Source organism: Podarcis melisellensis (genome assembly GCF_964234715.1).
Source record: "Podarcis melisellensis genome assembly, chromosome: 6".
NCBI lineage: Eukaryota > Metazoa > Chordata > Lepidosauria > Squamata > Lacertidae > Podarcis > Podarcis melisellensis.
Window position 1 is genome coordinate 39,763,273 of NC_138538.1, and position 21,712 is coordinate 39,784,984.

Sequence of the window (21,712 nt, forward strand, 5' to 3'; positions counted from 1 at the left end):
CTGGAGACACTGTCCGGTCCATCATGAAACCATAGAACAGGTCAACAAAAGCAACCCTCCAAAAGTCCAAACATTGGGAGTGGAGGGGTCCCTGCTGGACACTGAATGTGATGTATTGTCTAGGAGTGGCCAGCTATGTCAAAGGGATCAAACAAACCTGATTCTAAAGAGGGGAGTGTGGGGAGGGGGAGGCATATACACATAACATACGCACAAAAAAGCTGCTTATCTCCTTTTCCTATCTCATGGGCTTTGCTACCTGCTAGCATTCGCTTCCCAGCAAGCCAATCAGACTCCAAGCTCAGCCCTTGACTGAAGTCACTTATATATATGACTCACTGGGCTCTGCTGAGCACAGAGCTCTTTCCTTGAGAGAAGCTTTCTGCCTCCTGTCACTTTCTGCAGCTCACTCACCTCCCAGAATCAGTCCCTTTCTCCTTTCCTTCAGAGCGAAGGTAAGCCTTATTCCCAACACAATTGTGCTCTTTGTTCAAGGTGGGCATAGGGAGGGGGGGTGAAGAGGGAGATTTTGCACTCCTGAGCTTACAAATACCACTGGGTGTGAACTTAAATATTATGAGACCTTATTTATTTATTTATTTTAAAAAACCACACACAACCGTTTCCTTCTTTTTACAATGCAAATTTACCCAGGAATTGCTTAGCAATGATTTAGGAAGAAAAATATAGCAAGATGCATGTGTGTGAAAGTTCAGTCTTTTAGAAGCAAAGTCCTTTCTATCCAGTGAGCGCCCTGAAAATTTGCCTGATGGCAGAGGGGTGTATTCCTAAACTATGATCAGTCAACTTGGCTCAACAAAAAGCCCTGGGTTTTTATACCTAAGCATTTCAAATAACAGGTCCTTGCTTCCAAATTCTTTTACAGCTTGAGCACTGAAGAGGAGGAGAGGTCAGGAGAATACCCCCAGAGAGGGAACAATTTGTATATCCATACACATATTAATGAGGAAGAGGGATCCTTTCTTCATCTGAGGGTGACCGTTTGAGACTTAGACGTTCCAAGGTCAAAGCTTTTACCTGCTGCAGATAAGCAGATATGTAGGTTTTGAGTGTGACTTTGGGCAGGCTTTTAAATGAACCCGAGCTTCTGCTTTTCCCCACATAAAAGAAGAAGAGATATTGTAGCTCTTCACTTTCTTAGGTTTGGAGAAAATGGGAGTTGTGAGAAACTTGGCTGTTGTGCTAGCAGGTGCCAGACTGCAAGGGCAGAAGAGAGATTATCAGCTGGTCGGGACCCTTGGTGTCTCATTTGTTCATTTGCTCTGATCCAACAATTTAGATCCACAACTGGACCACCTTTCCGTTTGCACAAAGAGTGTTGCAATAAATGTGTGTGTGCATGCAAGTAGTGGAGAAAGTCTAGTTTCTCTTTTTGTCTACACACACACACACACACACACAATAGCACCGATAAACTTACAGTGCTGTTTCTGGGAAGGGGGATTCTCAGCTGCAACAACTTTCTGCTGAGTTTGTGCTTCTCTAGACTGGGGACACTGGGTTGTATCCCTTGTAATATCAACCTATAGGTCGCTGTAATCTACTTCTAATTTACCAAGGGCTTGTGCACTGATGGTGTTTCATCTTGCGGCTGCTGTTCCAGGAGGCAATTTCTGCCATTTATCTCTAGGTAGTGGCAAGCCTGTTCCTAAGAAGTAGATAGAAGCAATTTCCTACTCAACTGGAGAGTAATTGTAGCCTCTCTCTACTGTAATTGCAGCGGCAGCTTGCTACTTTCCTGGGTTTAAAGAAGAGCAAAGAGCTCAAAAGGAGTAGCAAGAGAGGAACTACAAGTGATTTGGGCTTTGCCACCCCACATTTCTGGGTCTTATCTAAAAGAGCAAGGTGTGTATTCTCAATATAGGGAGAGAATGTGTCTTTCCCCCTATCTTCAGATGAGACACAGAACCCAAAGGGAGGAATTCCAACCCACATGCTAATGCTTTACATCCAAAGCAGTCCTAAAACTCAAGCAAGATGTCATAGGCAGCAGAGATGTGTGAATACATCCCTGCTTCTAGAAACTCTTACAAACAGCAGTTGCAAATTAAATTTGGGACTGCGGCATAGGAGTGGAGGACCATTTTCCCAAGGAAACTCCTCTTCAACTACTTTTCTTCTCCTGGCACAAACTATCATATATATGCACATGCCAGAAGAACATAGTGTTTGCACAAGCTGTGAGATGTGCGCAACAAGCACTACCTGATTAGCATGTTTGTTTAAAAGTGATGTAGGAGCTGAATGAATGACCTGGACAAGAGGGTGGTAGTGGCATAAAAGCAGTAATGCAGCCATGTTTTGCGGTGTGGTCAACTGAGATCAAAGCATGAAGTGATACCATCAGTATGTACACAGAGGATTCAAAAGCAGCTATACCTCAAACCACTCAATCACATTTTGCATTTTCACTAATTTGGCCTGTATAGGTCACATTCAGTTTCCATCTCTGCTAGAATGAAACACATATTATATCAACGGGTTATGCTAACTATGGGGCAGCAGTCTATTCTCTCTATTTCTGAATAGGAAAATGAAATATGTGAATACACTGTAATGCCTAAACTATCTCATGATATAAATGCGATAAACAACACAAGTTTTTGCAATAAGTTTGTTCGAATTTGGTTTTAATTTACCGAACACTGGAAAAGTAAAGCATCTTCAGATATGGCACTGTGATGATTAGGCTGCTGTATTTAATTTTTTTTTAAGTGTTACAGTTTATGATTGCCATACAGATACTTATATGCATTTAAATTATAAATATTTTTACATTTTCTAACAAAATAACTTGAAGGGGGTGGGAAATATATGTTTGGGGCTGAAATTATATAGTCTTAACCGACTTGAGCAAAACATGGGGAGTTTCAGATTGTCTACATTGTCATTGAGTTTTGGATGGAGACAATTTCATTATAAGATGTTTGGCTGTTGATAGGAAGCAGGGAATGTGTGGAGATGCTGCTGCAATAGCGATGCCCCTGGGCAGGATTGAAGAACCTTTTCAGCCTGAGGGCCACATTCCCTCACAGTAAAGCTTCTAGGGGCCACAAGGCAGTAGTGTGTGTGGCCAGAATCCAACATGGGCAGAGCATCAGGTGAGAAACCTACCTGTGCATAACAGGCTACGTTCCATCTCTGCAAAAGTCAGAGGCTTTTGTCCCCACGCCTCTGTATCCAGACAAGCAAGAGGTTTTATCCCAGTTCAAGGACACTTTTCAGCCAGGCAAAAGTACTGGGGAGATGGGAGATGTCTGGGGAGTGTGGCCAAAGGGGAGTCGCAAGGGACAGCTACAGAGACCTGGAAGGTTCCATTCAGCCCCTGGGACTGAGGTTCCCCACTCCTGCCCTGGGGTTAAGCCTATCCAAGTGACGAAACAGTCTCATGGGCGGACAGAGTAGATGACCTGAACATGTTTGTTGTTCTCTAATGCTTCGTACTCCAGCAGTGAGGGAGGGAGGGGGAGAGCAGGAAGGAGAGTTTGCATTAGAGCTCCCAGCAGGCAGTCTGCATAAGAGTGTTCTCAGGTGCAACAGGAATGCCTCAGTCTGCAAACTTTCTAATTCCCTAAGACGTTTCATTGGCCGTGTGCTTTTTTTCAAAGGGCAATAGCAGTCGGAATGTCAGGGAAACATTTGGCAAGCAAGTGATAACTAGTTCAACTAGTTCAAGGAAATGTTATCAACCAGGCCTCTTTCTTTTCAGCCCACAGTTCTAAATATTCACTAGGAAGGAAGTCTCTGGATTTACTTACAAATACATTCAGGATCCCTTGGACTGAAAACATTATTCCGTTTGTCACTCGTCCTCCAAAATTCTGAGATAGCATTTAGGGAGATCAGGGATTCCCCTTGCTTTTTTGTCTGCTTCTGTCAAACGTGTACCTTATTATGACTATATGTGATTTGACCTCTGGATTTGACCTCCCCCATACCCTGAGCTTATCTATGGTGGTGGTGGCAGTGCTCTGATCTGTGGCAGGTGGCAAATCAGCAGCCATTTTAATCACCCACAATGACCTGACATGGCATCCCTCTGGAGCATTGTGGGAAGTTTAAAGTGGAAGCTTGGTAATACTGGTGCTGAGGCTGACACAGAGTTGGCATCAGTGTTGGTGGGCCCTGCTGGGTGTTGGCACCAGAACAACTGATGCCAGGCCTGACTAAGACAGCTATTTATAGTTGAATGAACTTATAGACAAAGTATGCATAACAATGAAAAAGGCTTTGGTTGCTGTTTTAAAAGGAAGCTGCCTTGAACAGAGTCATGTCAATGGTCCACCTAGTTATCCACCAACTGGCAGCTGCCCTCCAGACCTTTCCCACCCCAGCCTGGAGACGCCAGGGATTAAACCTGGACCTTCTGAACACAAAGCAAGTGTTCCATCACTGATCTACAGCCCTTGCCTAGGAAGTAATGGGCATTTTTTTATATTCTGAAGCCTCAAAAAGTAAGCACAAGCCCTTATAATACACTGCTTCCCTGGCATGTAATCCACAACATGCAAAAATAATGAATTCAGCCTTACTGGATATCTTCTTTCCACGGAACCTCTTTGTTTCTCTGTGTTGAAATCTAAACTGGCACCCCAGGTAAAACCATGAAAAGGCTTTGTCCATAAGGAAGCAGAGGTGGCAAACATTTTGAAAGATCCACTGCACCTAAGCCCCGATTTACCTGAAGTCAGTTGTATGACTAAGTTCCATTGAAAACAACTAGAGACCTGTAATCAGTTATTTGGCTAGTAAATTGCAGCACCTATGTACACGCCCCTTCCCTGTTGACACCCAATCAGGGCGCACTGGGATGGTTTCTTTCTGTTACCTCTCTTGGGTGCCTCCTGTGCCCTTTCTCTATGATGCATGCACTGTTGTTGACAGGGTTTCAGTGCCACAAGTATGACAAAGTTAGGATGGAACTTGAACTCACATCATGACTAACGTTTGCACTGGTTTCATTGGGACTTTTGCTAGATTGGGATGATGTGATGTAAACTATTGATTCGGGTCTGAGAATAGTTTGGCACTGAGTGCTTATTTTAAAAAGAAAATAAAAAGAGGACCAGCATCATATGAAAAAGGAAACACGGCAGTAACATCTGTAGTGTTAATTTAAAGCATTCTTATACCACTTTGATGTCATGGCTGCACCCACCCCCCAATCCTGGGAATTGTAGTTTGTTATGGATGCTTCAAATCATAATTCTCTGAGAGGTAAATGATGGTTCCCAGGATTCTTTAGGAAAAGTGGTATAAATGTGCTTTAATGGGATGGTGTGAATATGGCCGGTGTTTCAAAGGTGAACAAAAATAAGGATTTAATGGTCCAAAGTGCTTGGAATATATTCTTCCTCAGCAGCAAGCAAGTGTACAATACTGTTGCATCAATAATGGCCATTCGTTTTGTCACAAAGTCTCTTAACTCTTCCCTTCAACCCAGTATTGGTGCTTTCTTTCCTTTTCCCTTTTGTTCCTGGTTTGGGATCTTCATTAGACATAATCTATTTTACCCATTTTTTAAAAAAACCACTTCAATTGTTGGAACAGTCTCCTGTTTTTTAAAATTACAGTTATCTGGACATAGTCCAGAAAATTGGGAATTGCTTATGAGACGGTGCCCACACAAAATTAGAAATTAATTGCAAGCTTCAGTTGGTCACAAAGCATGGCAGAGGGCACAGTGTGGCGTATCTAAGTGTTCCTGATGAAGAATATCTTTAAAACACGCTTTGCTTTTCTGTGCACCTTGAGACTTCCATCTCTCTTTTTGCGTGAGTGGATGTGCTTAACTCAAAAGTGAAGGGAATACTTGGCGATCCCTTTATTCAAAGGGCTTCTAGCTCTGATACTGACCACTGGCAGACTGTGTGGCATAGTGGTAAGAGTGATGGACGTGAACAGGGCAGACCCAGGTTCAAATCTCTGCTTGGCCATGAAGCTCAGTGTGTGACTTTGGGCCAGTCGCTATCACTCAGGCTGGCGATAAAATGAGAGGGAGATCTCATCTGAGCTCCTTGGAGGGAAAGTGGGATATTGTCAAGTGAAATGAATAAAGTTCCGGGTTCAACACCTGCCTTCTTCTTTCAAAGCAGGGATGGGGAGCATGGGGCCCTACAGATTGCTGTTGGATTGCAATTCCCACAGTCTCTGATCACATAGGCTATTCTGGGTGGGGTTGGTTGGAGCTGGAGGCCAGCAACATCTGGATAGGGTCCCCATCCCTGATCCAGAGGATCTCAGCCCAAGAGGGCTGTGGAAAAGCCCTGCTAGTTTCTTCTGCCAGTCAGCATAGATAATATTGGGATAGATAAGCCAAAGGAATGACTTGATATAAAGTAGATATGCTCTCTAGGTTCCACATCATTCTCTCTCTCTCTCTCTCTCTCTGTGTGTGTGTGTGTGTGTGTGTGTGTGTGTGTGTGTGTGTTCTAGTTTATTTATTAGATTTTTATACCGGCCTTCACCAAAAATGGTCATGGGACAATTTACAAACAAACAAACAAACAAAGAATACAAGCATAACACAGAATAACCAAAATCTTTAAAATAATTATCACAGATTACATAAGTATCATAAAACACCATAAATGTGAGTTAACCCACCAGCCACTGAAAATTCAGCAGAAAAGATGGTTTTTGAACCCTGTATCTGGAAGAATACAAAGCTGGAACGAATCTCTCCAGATAAGAGTTAGGAATAAAGGCATCCACTGATCCAATAATTTGAAAAGTCCCAAGAATTTTTACTTTGGCACAGGCAAATTTTCTACACAACGAATGAAATCTCAGGTTGTATGAAGAAGTTCATAGTCTTGGACTCCAGAAGGTGGGAAGGAATAAGCGTCTCTATTTTAACTCAATTGCTTCAGGCTCTTTGCTTGTAGTAGCTGCCAGGTGCCTAGAGTCCTCATTCTGATTGCCAAGTGCGTAGTTAGTTTGGTTTGAAACTTATGTGAAGTGGTACATTAAACATTGGCACAGGCTCAGCAGCAGTGAAGAGTGCAGGGCCTGTGAATGGCTGCTGGCTACTTCTTTCACTTTAAAGGACCATCTGCCTATGAAAATCATCTAGAAATGCTCCCAAATATTTAATTTAAGCAAAAGAAAACATTGACATTCAGCTAGAGAGTCAAGAGGGTTGGTGAAAAACAGGGAGCTTTATTTTGGTATATTACTTTGGGAGGGGAATTTAAGAGCATTTTAAAAGGCATGCAGAGGATAGAGAAAGAAAAATTAAAATGGGAAAACACACCTTTATATATTTTTTCCTAACTCTCTCAGAGAGAGAGGGAGAATTACTTTGTCGCTTGCTGCTTTTTTATAATACCATTTTAAATTTCCGTTTTCATTTCATTGCTATTGTTGTTTTATCTGCGTATTTTCTAACCATATCTGTGTATACCCCAAAAAGTAATGTTATTGGCCCATAAGGGGGGAAAATCCATATACCTTTATGAGGTCAACAAAAATGTCACAAAATATCCATCATATTCTCCAGAACTGAGTGTGAGCAACACAAGGAAGGGTGAAAAAAAGGTTGGCTGATGATATTCATGCAAGGCATTCGTGTCTCCATCTGGTTAGAGTCTTAAGATGGGAGTGTGAGAGGAGACAGAGGACATTTCTAAAAGGTTCCTTCAGGTGCTCTGCAGGTCTCAGGTTGCACCCAGGCCCCTTGGGGAGGAGAAACCCATAATGGCAGATTCCCCATAACTGGAAATGCACAAAGCAGCTGTTATTCAGGTCTGACTCCATTTTTAGGTGAAACACACAGGTTTGTTGGTAGGTGAAGAACAAAAATAAAAAGAAACTAGGCAGTATTTATATTAACAACGGTAGAGCTTAAATTGAGGTGGTTGTGCTAGATTGTTTTTAAAAGAGTAAATAGAAGCCAAATGGCTTACCAAGCAGTTGGAGGGAATGTCCCCTCAGAGAATAAAGTCCCAGATTCAGGTAACAGAAGATCCACTTCCTCTAAGCCAGGCTTCCTCAACCTCAGCCCTCCAGATGTTTTGAGACTACAATTCCCATCATCCCTGACCACTGGTCCTGCTAGCTAGGGATCATGGAAGTTGTAGGCCAAAAACATCTGGAGGGCCGAGGTTGAGGAAACCTGCTCTAGGCTAAGATCCTGCTGCTGTATCATGCTAAATGTGGTATTTTCCAAGTCAAACAAAAAGTAAAGGTAGCCATTTTGGCCCACAAGAAAAACACTACCACCCAGTCAACCTAAACATATCACAACCTGAAATCTGTGTGCCATCAATTAGCACCTCATTTGAACATCTACTCCTTCCTCCCACACCTTGCACTCTGGTACAAAAGGCATGGGCTTGTCAAAAGAGGCCATGACATTTCCAGCTCCTTAACTATCTCATATTGTGCAGAGCCTAGCACAATGCTTCCTGATGCTGACTGAGACCTCTAGATGGCACTAGAAAGCAGCAGCATGGGGCAGAGCATATTAAGAATGTCCCTGAAGAATCCTGGCCATTCTCTCAAGTGACCAACCAGGTGTCTATGTGAGGTCTGCAAGCAGGACCTAAGCACACACCCACACACACACCCGTGCACTTGTGATTCCCAGCAACTAGCAGTCAGGGGTTTATGGTCTCCGGCTCTGGAGCTAGTACATGTTTATGACTGGCACTTCTCCAGGAACTGAGTAGGATTGCCCAGATCAGGTTATGTTGCTTGATGCCTCCATCTTGCCGAATTCTGCCATTGGAAGAGTCATTAATTAAAATAACACCCCTTGCTCCAGGGAGATACAAGAGAATTACTTCTTGCACTCAAGAGCATCCAATACCAATTAATTGCTCCTGAACAAAATGGATCCTAATGAGTAGCAGAGGGATGGGGGCTTTGGGGTCTCTGGAGTGTGTGCTTATAATTGGAGTGGGGACTGAAATTCCCATTAGTGATTGTTCATTCAGAGCTCGTGATAGCTTAATCCATAGTCCATAAATCAGGGACAAAAAGGCATGGTCTGTTATTATATACATGGAAGTCGGCAAAACCCAACCATTTGAACAACTGACATGACACACTATAGTTGTTGTTGTTTAGGCATTTGCATGGTGTTTTTCTTATATGCTCAAAGTACATGTGCCGTGTCAGTCATCTTTACAAGAGGGATGGGGAACTTCACAGGATCAGATCAAAGGCCCATCTAGTCCAGCGTCCTCTGTGACCAACCAGATACCTCCAAGAAACCCACATACCTATAGTATTGCCTGCAGCAAATTATTAGTTATTTATTTACTAAAAGGGCTCAATCAAAGGCATCAAATAAGCAATTGGCTTGTTAAGAATACCAGGTGTTTGTTATTTTAAAAAAATCCCAGTTCTTGCCTAAAGCATGAGAGAGATGGTCAAGAACCTGCACTCGTTCAGACCCAGGTCCATGAAGTAAAAGTGAAGGGGTGGGAAAGGGTGGCCATTTGTCCCTCTTTGCGGAGTGCAGGCCTCTATCTGAAGGGCTGCCTGGGCCAAGTATATATTAAAGAATCCTAAGAAGGGACAGCAGGGGACTGGAAGTTGCCCATCAACTGCCTGCTCAGCAGACTGTGCGCGGCAAGTTATCTGAACAGGTCAAATTATGGCCTGCCAAAGTTATGATTAGTCAGTACCAGCCAGGAACGTCAATGTGACTTTCATTTCCCCCCCTAAAATGTGGCTCTCACCTGTACAGGATGTGGAGGATTCAACAATTATACTAGCAAGGCAGTGGGAAATTTGAGCAGGCATGTAGCCTTACCCTGCAGGATGTAGCTGTACAAGACGCTAAAAGCGCCCTTGAGTTTCTTGTGTACACGAACATGATTGGAATGGAAAGTAGAGCAGACTGTAGAAGAATGCCATTGAGAAATCAAATGTTCAGTGTAGACCTTAGAGTTGCATAATGGTCCCAGGAAATGCAAAACAGGATTGAATGATCTTGTGTGAAAATGCCCTTTGTCTCAGATGACTTTTAGTGATGGGGATTGTTAAAGGCTTGTAGATCTGAAATTATGGATTGATTTGCCTCCTAGTTTCAGAGAAAGGCTTGAGTACAGCCAGATTGGTCCTGTGAATGTTTACTTACAATGAGTCCCACTGCATTAATTGGGGCATTAAATCTGCCTAGGATTGCAGCCATTGTCTCCTGAGGCACAAGATCTAGAATGCAAATACTTCTCCTGCCTCCAAACATGCTTCTTTCAAAATGCTCATGATTCATTTACATCCCACATACGATTATATGGTTCTGCAGTGCTGCATAAGTTTTGCATTCTGGAGGCGTATGACATTAATAGTATTTCACCTGTTCTATCCTCCTGAAGTAAAACACTTCAGCCATTAGCTTGTCTATCTCCACATTCTCCTGTTGTCTATACTAGCTAATTTATTCTCATAGAGTTTTATGGGCACTGTGACAGACTGCAGAATCAATTTAACTTCCTCTGCCTCACCCTCTTTTGAGGCTGAATTGAACATCTTGCAACCACAGAGTGTCCTGCGTAACTGTGATGTGCAATTCTGAAAATTTGAACTTTGATCTCCTTTCTTACCTAACCCTTCCCCTTGGAAACTTCAGCTGGTGCACAATTCAGGAGCCAGGTTGCTTACCAGGGCATATTACACCAATCCTGGTCTGACCAATTAGTTTCCGGGCCCAATTCAAAGTGCTGGTTTTGACCTATATACCCTTAAATGGCTCAGGACCACAATACCTCAAGGACCGTCTCTTTCCATATGAACCTACCCGAACCCTGAGATCATCTTCTGAGGCCCTCCTTTGTGTGCTTCCTCCTCGAAAGGTCTGGAGGGAGGCAACACGAGAACGGGCCCTCTCTGAAGTGGCTCCCTATCTGTGGAATGCTCTCCCCAGGGAAATTCGCCTGGCGCCTTCATTATACACCTTTAGGCACCAGGCAACGTTTCTTTTCAACCACACCTTTGGGCGGTGATCTGATTTACATCCTATGCCATTTTAAAGTGTGTTTTTGGGGCAGGGGGGTTAATGGGTTGTTTTTGTTTTTATTAGGTATTTTGTGGTTTTATCTTGATTTTATTCTGTGAACCACCCTGAGACCCCCGAGTATAGGGCGGTATATAAATTCAATAAATCATCATCATCATCTTTCCTAGCCTGTAACCGCTTGCTGGCATTCAGGAAGGTGACATTTGATAGCTGCTGTCTGCTGTCATTTAACTTGAGTTTTGCTGTTCTTTCACTCCAAATAATTCTGGGCACAGTTCCCAAGATTCCTTAAAACTAAGTAGTGATCCCATAACCACATTGCTTAACCTAGAAATCACCATGCAGTAATTATTGCAACTCAGCACATAGAGCTAGAAAGGGCTCTCCATGGGAATCAAGGTAGAAAAGCAGAGGACTGAAAGGTTGCCTTGTGAGGACATATGGTCATTTCTTCAAATTCTCTGCAACAATATTTGACACTATCAAAGGTCACTGCTTCCCCCCCACTATGAGCCCCAGAACAAATGCACATGCTGTGGTGAGGCAGGCTGTCCTTCATGATCATAGTATGTCAAATATGCTGTATTTGAGTCTTTTTAATCTCCAGTTTACTCTCACCTGATATTTCGCCCCTGAATTTTGCTTATGAAGGGCCTCATTCATGGTCAAACACAAAGCCTCTTTCCCCAACTTTTAAGTAATAACTGAAAGAGAGGCTCACATTTCACTTCCATTTAGTTAGTATGTATTTTTAAGCATAATCCCAGTTTGAGATCAAGGAGCTCCATGTTTAATCAAAGTTTTCTCCAGGAGGAATAGTACCAAGTTTCCTAGAAATCCTTCCCTCTTCCTGCTTCTTATTACTAGCAGAGATGAGGGACCATCTTTTAATCTGTTATCTCTATACTCTCTCTTAATGCTTTACAAGTTATTCCCTTGTTTTTCTCAGGACTTGGTTTTCCAGAGAGCTCAGCTTTCATGATCTGATCCTAAACTCTATGAAAGTCGAGCCCTAATTGCAATGAGTTGCACACAACAACTAGTTGTCCTAGCTGTGCATCCCCATCTGCAGCAAAGATACATCCAATCAAGTCGGTAGGTCCTGCATGAGCATCTATGAGCCTCACCTGCATATAGAAGGAGTCTGCTACTCAGGGCCGGTTCCAATTTTGAGCAGACCATGGAGTAAAGTGCCCTTGGTGGTCCATTTCCTCCATCCATAGACCAGCAATGGGGAGCAACAGCAGTCAAAGCTCCGTTCAGAGCACTGGCTGGCTGAGTCTGTATAGGTTGAGACCATAACCACAAACCAGGTCTCATTCCCGAACTAAACTATTTGTTTTTACAATACACTGGAAAATGCCAGGGCATTACCCATTAAAAGGGTAATAACTTGTGCAACGTTACTGAAAATTGTCCCTTCTTATTGTCCCAGAATTGTTCCAACCGCTGGGGAAATTTTGCAGGCCCAAGTGCTTCTATTGGCACCAGTGATAAGGGCTGATCTTGGGAGAGCTGGGAGGGAAGTGACCAGAAGGGTTGGTGCCTACATCACTTCCCCCCCAAATCCAAATGCTTAAAAGTATTGGTGACACAGATCCTGGCTGAGAAGCTGATGGGCTGATGTACTGCCCTACAGTTTATTTACTCAAAGCTCTCTTTCCAGTGTTGGTGAAGCTGTAACAAGAGAGGGAGCCTCATGCATGTGTTGAGCCTACTGGGTTTCGGCAAAGCATTTTTGAAGTTGTTTCTAATATTATAGTTCAGTCATTGAACCCAAACCCTGCCCATGCCCTACTGTCACTAGATGCCACTCTAACCCCCTCCCTCACCGGCACCCTTATACATAAGGACCTAAGTGCCATGCTGTTTACCTTTGTCCATTTAGAGATCACCTTCCCTTGGAAAGACCTCAAAGGTCCATCTCTGATGGAAAGGGAAAGTCTGGGACCTGGCTCTTTCCAAATATCAGATTTCATTCTCAAACTCACCACAGGATATACGGTAACACAACGCAGAAGGGTTGTTAGAGGCAAAACTAAGCACAGTCATTTTGATAAGGTATGGTCCCCACATATCAGCTATGTAAATGGAAGTGACGTTAATGTTAGACCTCTAGCCACTCATGCCTACTTATGGAAAGGCTATGTCATGGGTAGTTGAAGTCTTGGCACTGTATTCAATGATTCAGTTATTTTACAGTGTCCTTGCTCATTTTTCTTCTTATATGTGACTGGTATAAGAATGTAGCTCTACAGATTTTGTTATGGCCCATTTCTAAGAAATAATTGCATAGTTCTTTGTCACCATGGTGCAAAGGTGAGTGGCCCCTTTTCAGCCACATTCCATTCTGGGCAACCTTCCAAGGCTTGCGTGCAAGTGGTGAGGAGAGCCAGAGGCAAGAATGGGCAGAGCAATGAACGTAAATCTTCCCTTTGTACACTAGACTAGCTTGTCCAGTAAGAGGCATTAAAACTCAGGGAGTGTGTGAAGCAGCGCAGTAAGGGATGTGGCCAATGAGAGGATACTGTCTGGGGAGACAGGCCTTGAAGGCCACATTTGGCCCCCAGGCCTGAGTTTCCCTGCTTGTGCCACTAAAACCTTTCATTCTAATGTTCAGAGTCTCTGTTGGACTTCTTCGGCTCACAACCAGAGCCCTTTTCAGATGGCACTATGGAGAAATGGACACACATAGGCAGAGAGGCAGCAACATGGCAAACAATTCTGCCTCCAACCTGTGCACATTCATTTTGAAATCTGAAATGAAAGTGTAGTAGCTGGGGCAGAAGGCTGCCACCGCGATGCCACCTCCCTGCTATGTGTTACACATCTCCACACCTGAAAAGGTCTCAAGAGTTGCTTTTGCCTTCTGTCTCGTGCCTTCTTTTCTAAGGCTTTCAGCTCTTGAGTTCTGAAATCAGAAAAGTTTCCACTTGTGTTTGATCTAGGGCAAGGCCATCGATAACGCCATCTCAAAAACTTGACTCTTGCTGATGTTGACATCATTGGCCTGTTTGTTTTAGGTGGAATTTTAATCATGGGACTTCTTTTGTCCTTCTGACTCTTGCCTTCCCTCAACCCTCCTTGATTTGTTCCTGATTTGTGAGAGTGTCTGCTAGCACTTTCGCTCAGCAGGAAAGATATAAAGAGAAAAGGCTCAACACACCCAAGCCTGTAACAATAAAACCACAGCATGCTGTTCAGAAAGTTGAAATAAATACTGGAATAAGAAACCGGAGAGGGTGCATGTGTGTCAGATGGAGAGGGGAGAAGTACACTTTCAGCAGAGTTCAAATCCTGATTATATCCTTGATCAAGTTTCTGGATCAGGCTTTGAAAATCTGGGAATCTAAGGCTGCAAATTCATGTGCACCAACTTGGGAAGAAGTCACACTGAGTTTAGTCACATTTTCTTTGGTGTAGTCGGGATCAGGCTGTAAAGAAAGGATGGAGAAGCTGCATTCGTCCAAGTATCAATGCACAGCTCAAATTCCTTACACTAGTGGAACTGTTAAGTTTACCCAACATACCCTAATATAATGCATTTCTCTATGTCATTTTCACTAATATATACATTGTTTTGCACATTTTACTCTTGTATGTGCATTTTTGTACGCATTACTTGACTGGAGAATTACATTGCTTGTGTATTGTTTCAGGAAGTGCAGTTGAAGTAGATTTACCTTTAAATATGAACTGAATCCAATTTCTCTCCCATATCTTTTATCACACTATCAATGAATCTTCTGCTTTGGTGATCACTCGTTGCCGAGTAAGGTTGTCTTCCACAAACACGATCTTAACAGTGAGTCTGTAAGTGACTGTGGAGGCCAATTCTGGATCCACACATCCTTCCACAGTGGGGACATAGGTTTCCAGGCGGGAGTTGATCGTGGTGAGGGATTCCCAAGTGTGTCTTCCTCTTAGCACGTTTCTCCCTTTTGTCCTGCATTTGAGTTTCTTCAAAGGCCATGACACCTTCGGTAAATGCTGTTCTCCAGTTGGAGCACTCACAGGCCAGTGTCTCCCAATTGTCAATGTTTATACTACTTTTTAAAGATTTGCCTTGAGAAAGTCTTTATACCAGGGGTCAGCAACCTAAGGCCCATGGGCCGGAAGAGGCCCACAGAAGTCATTTGACTGGCCCACGAGCCACCCCCGAATCAAGCTGCCCGCTCACACGCTGTGCTAAACCGGTGCAGCGCGGCACAGGCACTTGCTTCCATGGTGCCGGAAATTGAATCTGCACAGATGCAGACGCCAAAAATCGCATCTGCGCACGCTCAGACGCCAAAAATCACACATACACGATCCAGTCCACAGAGGGATCTCTGCGGGACCGATCCAGCCCAGGCAAGATAAACCTTGCTGACCCCTGCTTTATACCTCTTTTGTTGACTACCAGCATTACACTTTCCATTTTTTAAGTTTGGAATAGAGTAGTTGCTTTGGAATACGATAATCAGGCATCCGAGCAACATCCAATGAAGTTGATGTTGAAGAATCATTGCTTTGACACTAGTGATCTTTGCTTCTTCCAGTACACTGGCATTAGTTCATCTGTCTTCCCAAGTGATATCTAAAAATTTTCGGAGACACCATTGATGGAATTTTTTGAGTTGGAGATGGCATTTATAAGTGGTCCATGTTTCACAAGCATACAGTAAAGTTCATAGTACAATAGCTTTGTAAACAAGCATTTGGGTTTCCCTGCGAATGTCCTGGTGCTCAAATACTCTGCACTTCAATTGGCAGAAAGCTGTACTCGCAGAGCTCAGGCGATGCTCGGTTTTGGCATCAATGTTGGTCCTTGTTGAAAGATAACTGCCCAGGTAGGAGAAGTGATTGACACTTTCCAATGTTACACCATTGAGTTGGATTTGCGGCGCTGTGGTGGGATTGTTTTGTGATTGTTGGTGCAGCACTTTGGTCTTCTGGATGTTGAGAGATAGGCCAAGCTTTTCCTTCTAACTTTTCCCTCATTCTGTTTGGTATTTATTGTCCCATATGAAGCTGTCTTATACTTGATTCAGACCACGGGTCTATCTAGCCAAGTTATTTTTGTCAGTGGTGGCTTAATGGAATGAGGACAGCTCAATGGAATGGGGTAGTTCAGTGGAGACTACCATTTTATGCTGCCAAGCACCACCATATGGTGCTGGGACCTGGAACCCTTTCCAGTGAACACCAGAAAGAGCCAGAGGAGAAATAGAAGGAGTGTTAACTCAGCATCATGCAGATGCACAACTGCTGATTGGTAGCTGCATCCAGCATGGGCCAACATCTATGCTGAGCCCTGCTCAGTATCTGAATAGTGGCTCTGCTACTGCTTCTTTTATTCTTCCACCAGGCAGTAGTGTTCTGTGATTGACAGAAGTTGTCTCTATCAAAATGCCTCAGAAGGCACCACTGTTGTTGATGCTGATTGATGTTCCTCAGGGTCTAAAGCTGAGATCTTAACTGGCTTTACTACTTAAGATACCTTAATCAGTGATGTTAGGGATTGGATCTTGGGCCTCACAAACCTTGTGTTCTATCATACGTACTATCTCTCCCCCCCCCCAATATACCATTAGATCCTCAGCAGTGACCTCCATGAGCTCCATAGGTAGGATAACAAAGGTGAAGAAAACCATAATAGTAATATCACCTCACAGGAAATGTTGGTGGTGATTATCATATTTAACTAGTACTTAAATGACTCATTCCTACTGGTTAGTGTCTAGGATGTTCAGGAATTTTTCAGCCCAGCTTTCCAGTCAGTGTGGATAGGAATTGGCCTTTAAAAAACTGGCATCTCCAACTGCTTGGGATCATTAAAGTTTCCATGACATGTTGGATTTGATTGTTGTGCTGATTTCCTGACTCTGTTTCCATTGGGATAATTATTTAGCTAGCTGACCTATATTCCTCAGCAGAGTCACCTCTCTGATGCATCCATTACTTCCTGCTCTACTCTACCAGGCACTGTTACAATAATCAAAGCTCCATCCGCAGAGGAGGTTACATCTTAACAGGGAACAAGTATAGGCCACCATCCTGGTAGCTGCTTGGAACAGGAACACATAAAACATTTTTTTTCAGGGCAGTCCTCACCTACTATTGCTATGGGAGCCAATAAATTGAAGCTCTGTCTAAACAAGAGTGAGGTGTTGTTGGTGAATAGTTTCTTTGACTGAATAAGTCATTTACAGCCTGTTCTACATGGGACTGCACTCTGGGATTGAAGACACTCACAAACGAGCAAGCTCATAGCTTGTGGGTGTTGCTGGATCCGTCACAACTGGTCAAGGCCTAGGTTGTCTTTGACTAGCTTTAGTTGATGGTCCAGCTACAACCCTATTTCTGGACAGGGATAATTTGGCTTCAGTGATCTGTGGTAACCTTTAGACTAGATTACTCCAATGTGCTCCAATGTGTGGGGACAGGGCCGTCTTAAGCATATCTGGTGCCGTGGTGCAAAGATCCCTCCGGCAGCCCACCACCCCGTTTCCCAGAGTTGTTGACCTTTTTAAGGGGGTGACCCAAAGTTGTTGACAATTTTTAGGAAAGGTTCCCCAGAGTTGTTGACCTGAACTTGGGAATTCCACAGATTTCACTACAGGGAAGAAGGGGCAAAAGCTGGGGGTGGGGGGAACCTACCCCTTCCTTTACTGGATGAAAAGAGGGCAAGAAAGTGGGACAGAGGAAAGTAGAAAGAAGAGGACATTTAACCCACTGACGGACAGGAGAGGAGGGTGGTGGTCGGGAAGCTGAGCCAGGGTAGAAATAGCGTCGCTCCTCCTGCCCACGCAGGCTTTGCGGCCAAGAAGGAAGTACAGCAGGAGGGTTTTAAAAACACAAACACACACGCCAACCCTGGTTGCTCCCTGACCCCCTTGAAACGAGTGGGTGGGTGGGTGCAGCGGGACAGCAGCAGAGTGTCCTCGCCCATGACCACACACGCAGTGTATGGGGTGTGCATGTGCTGCCCGCTGCATTAAAGGGAGAAATAAAGTGCACTTGGGCACAGCTAAGGACGGGTCTGCTTCCCTTCTGCCCGCTGGGAAGCTGCTGCACTGAAAAGGGAAAGACAGGGTCCTCGCTTGCTGGTGGGGAGCTTTGACAGGGAGCTGCTGGGAGAGGCTCCAGTGTCCCCATCAAAACCGTTCCCACCTGCCTCTTCGGGGCTCCCCTCCCACACTCAGAGGCAAGCTGCACGCCCAGGCATGCAGGGAAAGGGGAGGCCCCCGGCAAAGCCACACAGCTCCCCCAACTTGCTGGGGCACCCCTGAGAGGCTGGCACCCTGGCACAACGAACCACTAAGCCCTATGGGAAAGACGGCTGTGTGCAGGGGTGCCTTTGAGGAGAGTTTTGAAACTGGTGTGCAATGCCACTGGCAAGCATCTGACCTTGGGAATGAACAGTCTGGACACATAACACCAGTCTTGGCACAAATGTGCTGGCTAAATGTTTTCAAGCACAATTCAAAGTATTGTTTTAACCTATAAAGCCTTCTATGGCTCAGAACCCCAGTATCTGGCAGAGTGAGGCAGTGGTTGCTGGAGACAGTAGTGGCAGGGAGCCCTGACCATTCCTCCTTAACTCCCCTGGCTGTTGCTTTCTGTTGGAGGATAGAGCTGCGTGTATCACTCAGCCCACCCTGCACCCTGTGAGCTAACCTGCTGCTCAGGTGTGAGTAGAGGGTACTATCCCATCCCCAGGGTAGAAGCAACTTTCATTTGCTAGGGCCTCAGGCAGCAAAATATCTTGGGTAAGTCCTGGCAGCACATGTTTAAAAGTTACAAACAGTGAGAGCACGATGGAGAGGAGTTATCCCATTGACACATGCAGGCTTACATTTCACACTGTACAGTGGTACTTTGGTTGTCAAACTTAATCCGTTTTGGGAGTCTGTTCGACTCTTCGAAAACCAAGGCATGGCTTCCGATTGGCTGCTGGAGCTTCCTGCACTCAATCAAAAGCCGCGTAAGCCACACCTGATGTTTGGCTTCCAAAAAACGTTCGCAAACCAGAACACTCGTTTCCGGGTTTGCAGCGTTCAGGAGCCGAAATTTGTTTGGGAGCCAAGCCATTTGATAACCAAGGTGCCACTGTATTCACTGCTGGACTTGGTGTGTTACGTGGGAGTGAGGAGGGAAGTATGGCATTTTCCTAACAAAATACTTTGGTTTCTTAACCTACCTCTCAGGGTTGTTGTTGGGATGGATGAACCACGCATGCCACCTTTGAGCTCCTTGGAGAAAAGCGTGGGATATAAATGCGTTAAATAAATACATAATACCTTGCAGTGGGAAATAGCACATCTCCTCAACGTGAGGCAATGCCTAATATTTGCACTAAAGGTTCAACGTCTATCCCTCAGGGCGTAGGTGCAAATTACCCAGCTAGAGTGCCAGCAAAGAGTGTATTGCACTCAAACAAGACAGTTACAATTTGGGTGGTTCACATCATGACTCCAGGGGAGGGAATGAGGATTGATTAAGTGTGGAAACTACCACTCCTTGAAGCTGCAGCAAGTATTCAAATGGAAATCAAATAAAAATTTCCCAAGCTGGGGCCAATTTGTTTATTGCGTTTCCACCCGACACTTTGCCTGGGGAGCTCAGGATGGTGCACATGGAGGCTACTGCATTTTACATCCCCACCACCCTGTGAGATTAGGGTTGGACAACATGGCACCCACCTGATGTTAAAGCAGTGACTCATATCAGTCCTCCCCAGCATGACCCGTGGTCAGAGATGCTGGGAGTTATAGTCCAACAACATCTGGATGCCACCACATGGGCCTAATCCTGGGTTAAGAGATAGTGATTTGTTCAAGACCACCCATGCAATATCACAGATGATCAGAGATCTGAACCCAGTTGCCTCCGACCCAAACCAAAAGCACTATCCATTTCATTGCTTTGGCTCTCCATTATATAACCAGCCAATAGTTCCTTCTCAACTTCAGAAAGCATATTAGCTGGGCAATGCTTGACAGTGGCATAGCGTGGGTTGTCAGCACCCGGGGCAAGGCAAGTAATTTGCGCCCCCTAACCCGTGGATTTGTGCCCCCTAACCCGTGGATTTGCGCCCCCTACCCCTACCCCCCAGATGTTGCGCCCGGTGCGGCCGCCCCCCTGCACCCCCCACGCTACACCACTGATGCTTGAAGTGGGGAGGGACTTCTTTTCTGGCAGACCTATCATCATTCTTTTCACGCGAACATAACAGTCAGGCCTAACCACTCCACTTCCTTTTCCCTCCAACTTAAGGCCACTGGTCCAGGAAATCAAGTGGGAAGGCTCAAAGCACAGAACCGCAAGACAGGTTTGTGTAACATTTGCATAGCCCAGAGCACCTTATAGCTTGCACAGATGATAGTTAACAATCTGGGTTATCAAACAGGGTTTGGCAACTTCAGCGTTTTAAAAGAGCACAATACCACACTTTTAAAATGCATCCACGACCTATCTGGCAAGTTCACTTTTAGATACAGCGGTACCTCAGGTTAAGTACTTAATTTGTTCTGAAGGTCTGTTCTTAACCTGAAATTGTTCTTAACCTGAAGCACCACTTTAGCTAATGGGGCCTCCCTCTGCCACCGCACGATTTCTGTTCTCATCCTGAAGCAAAGTTCTTAACCCGAGGTAATATTTCTGGGTTAGCGGAGTCTGTAACCTGAAGCGTATGTAACCTGAAGCGTATGTAACCTGAGGTACCACTGTATATGGGACCCAAAAGTATTGAAGGACCTGCAATTTAAAACGAGCATCTTGAATTGTGTCTGGACTGGAAGACATAGTGGTCAAGCACAGTAGCTCAATGGAAAGAGCACATGCTCTGCATGTGGAAGTTCCTGGGTTCAGTCCCCAGCATATCCAGTAAAGATTGGGAAATACTTTGTATCTGGACCCCTAGAGAGCTATTGTTAGTCAGTGTAGACAGTTCTGAGCTAGATGAGCCAATGGTCTGATTGAGTTTCCTATGTTTCTAAGTGGAGGACCAGCTTGATCTGATTTTTGTCTTCCCTTTGGACCTCTGCATTCCAGGGCAGCTGCAGCCTCTTCTAAAACAAGGAGCCTTTTACGCCTGCTCCAGGCAGAGACGTGGAGCCCAGCAAGTGGGCCTGATCCATGAGCAACCCTTTGTTACATTCTCATGAGAAAGGATCTGCGGTGTGAATTCTAAAATGAGTGACAAGGGCAAAATTCCTCTATTGACAGAAATGATTACTTACCCATTTTATAAAGTTTTAGCAGAAACTTGTCTCCCCCCTGGCAACCTCTGCTGCCCCTTTCTCACCCTCTGCTTCCCTTAGGCGGTCTCAGGGTGGGGGTGCAAGAGAGAGGCCACCTGTTATTAACTACCAGCTTATATGAGGAACTTTACATATACCTGGCAGCTAGTTTTTTTAAAAAAAAATAGAAAAGGGTCATAAGGTGAAGTCTTTCATCCAAGTGAGCCCAGAGTTTTGGATAGACAAAAAAAAAGGTCTCCCTCAATGAGAGTCATGCAGTAAGACCCCAAGCATGAATGCTGAAAAATAAATGCCATTGTGAGCCTGGGATGCAGCCTTACAGTACCAAAGTCAACTAGATTGTCTATTCCTATGATGGATCACTCCAAAGCCACATATCTCCTCCCTCCAGCCCACACAGAGTAGAAATCCAATATCATGAGGCTGGAACCAGATAGAATCATATATGTGGTTTGGTTCTCTCACACTCAGATCA

General features: G+C 44.5%; 1 protein-coding gene across 1 annotated transcript in view; it reads left to right on the plus strand.

The window, feature by feature from the left end:
* The first annotated feature begins 338 nt into the window (after positions 1 to 338).
* SLC26A9 (solute carrier family 26 member 9) overlaps positions 339 to 21,712 on the plus strand; it is a 57,663-nt gene continuing 36,289 nt past the window's right edge. The window contains exon 1 of the mRNA XM_081916322.1: positions 339 to 455. The gene's annotated coding sequence lies outside the window, so the exon portion shown is untranslated. The remainder of the gene's footprint in view (positions 456 to 21,712) is intronic.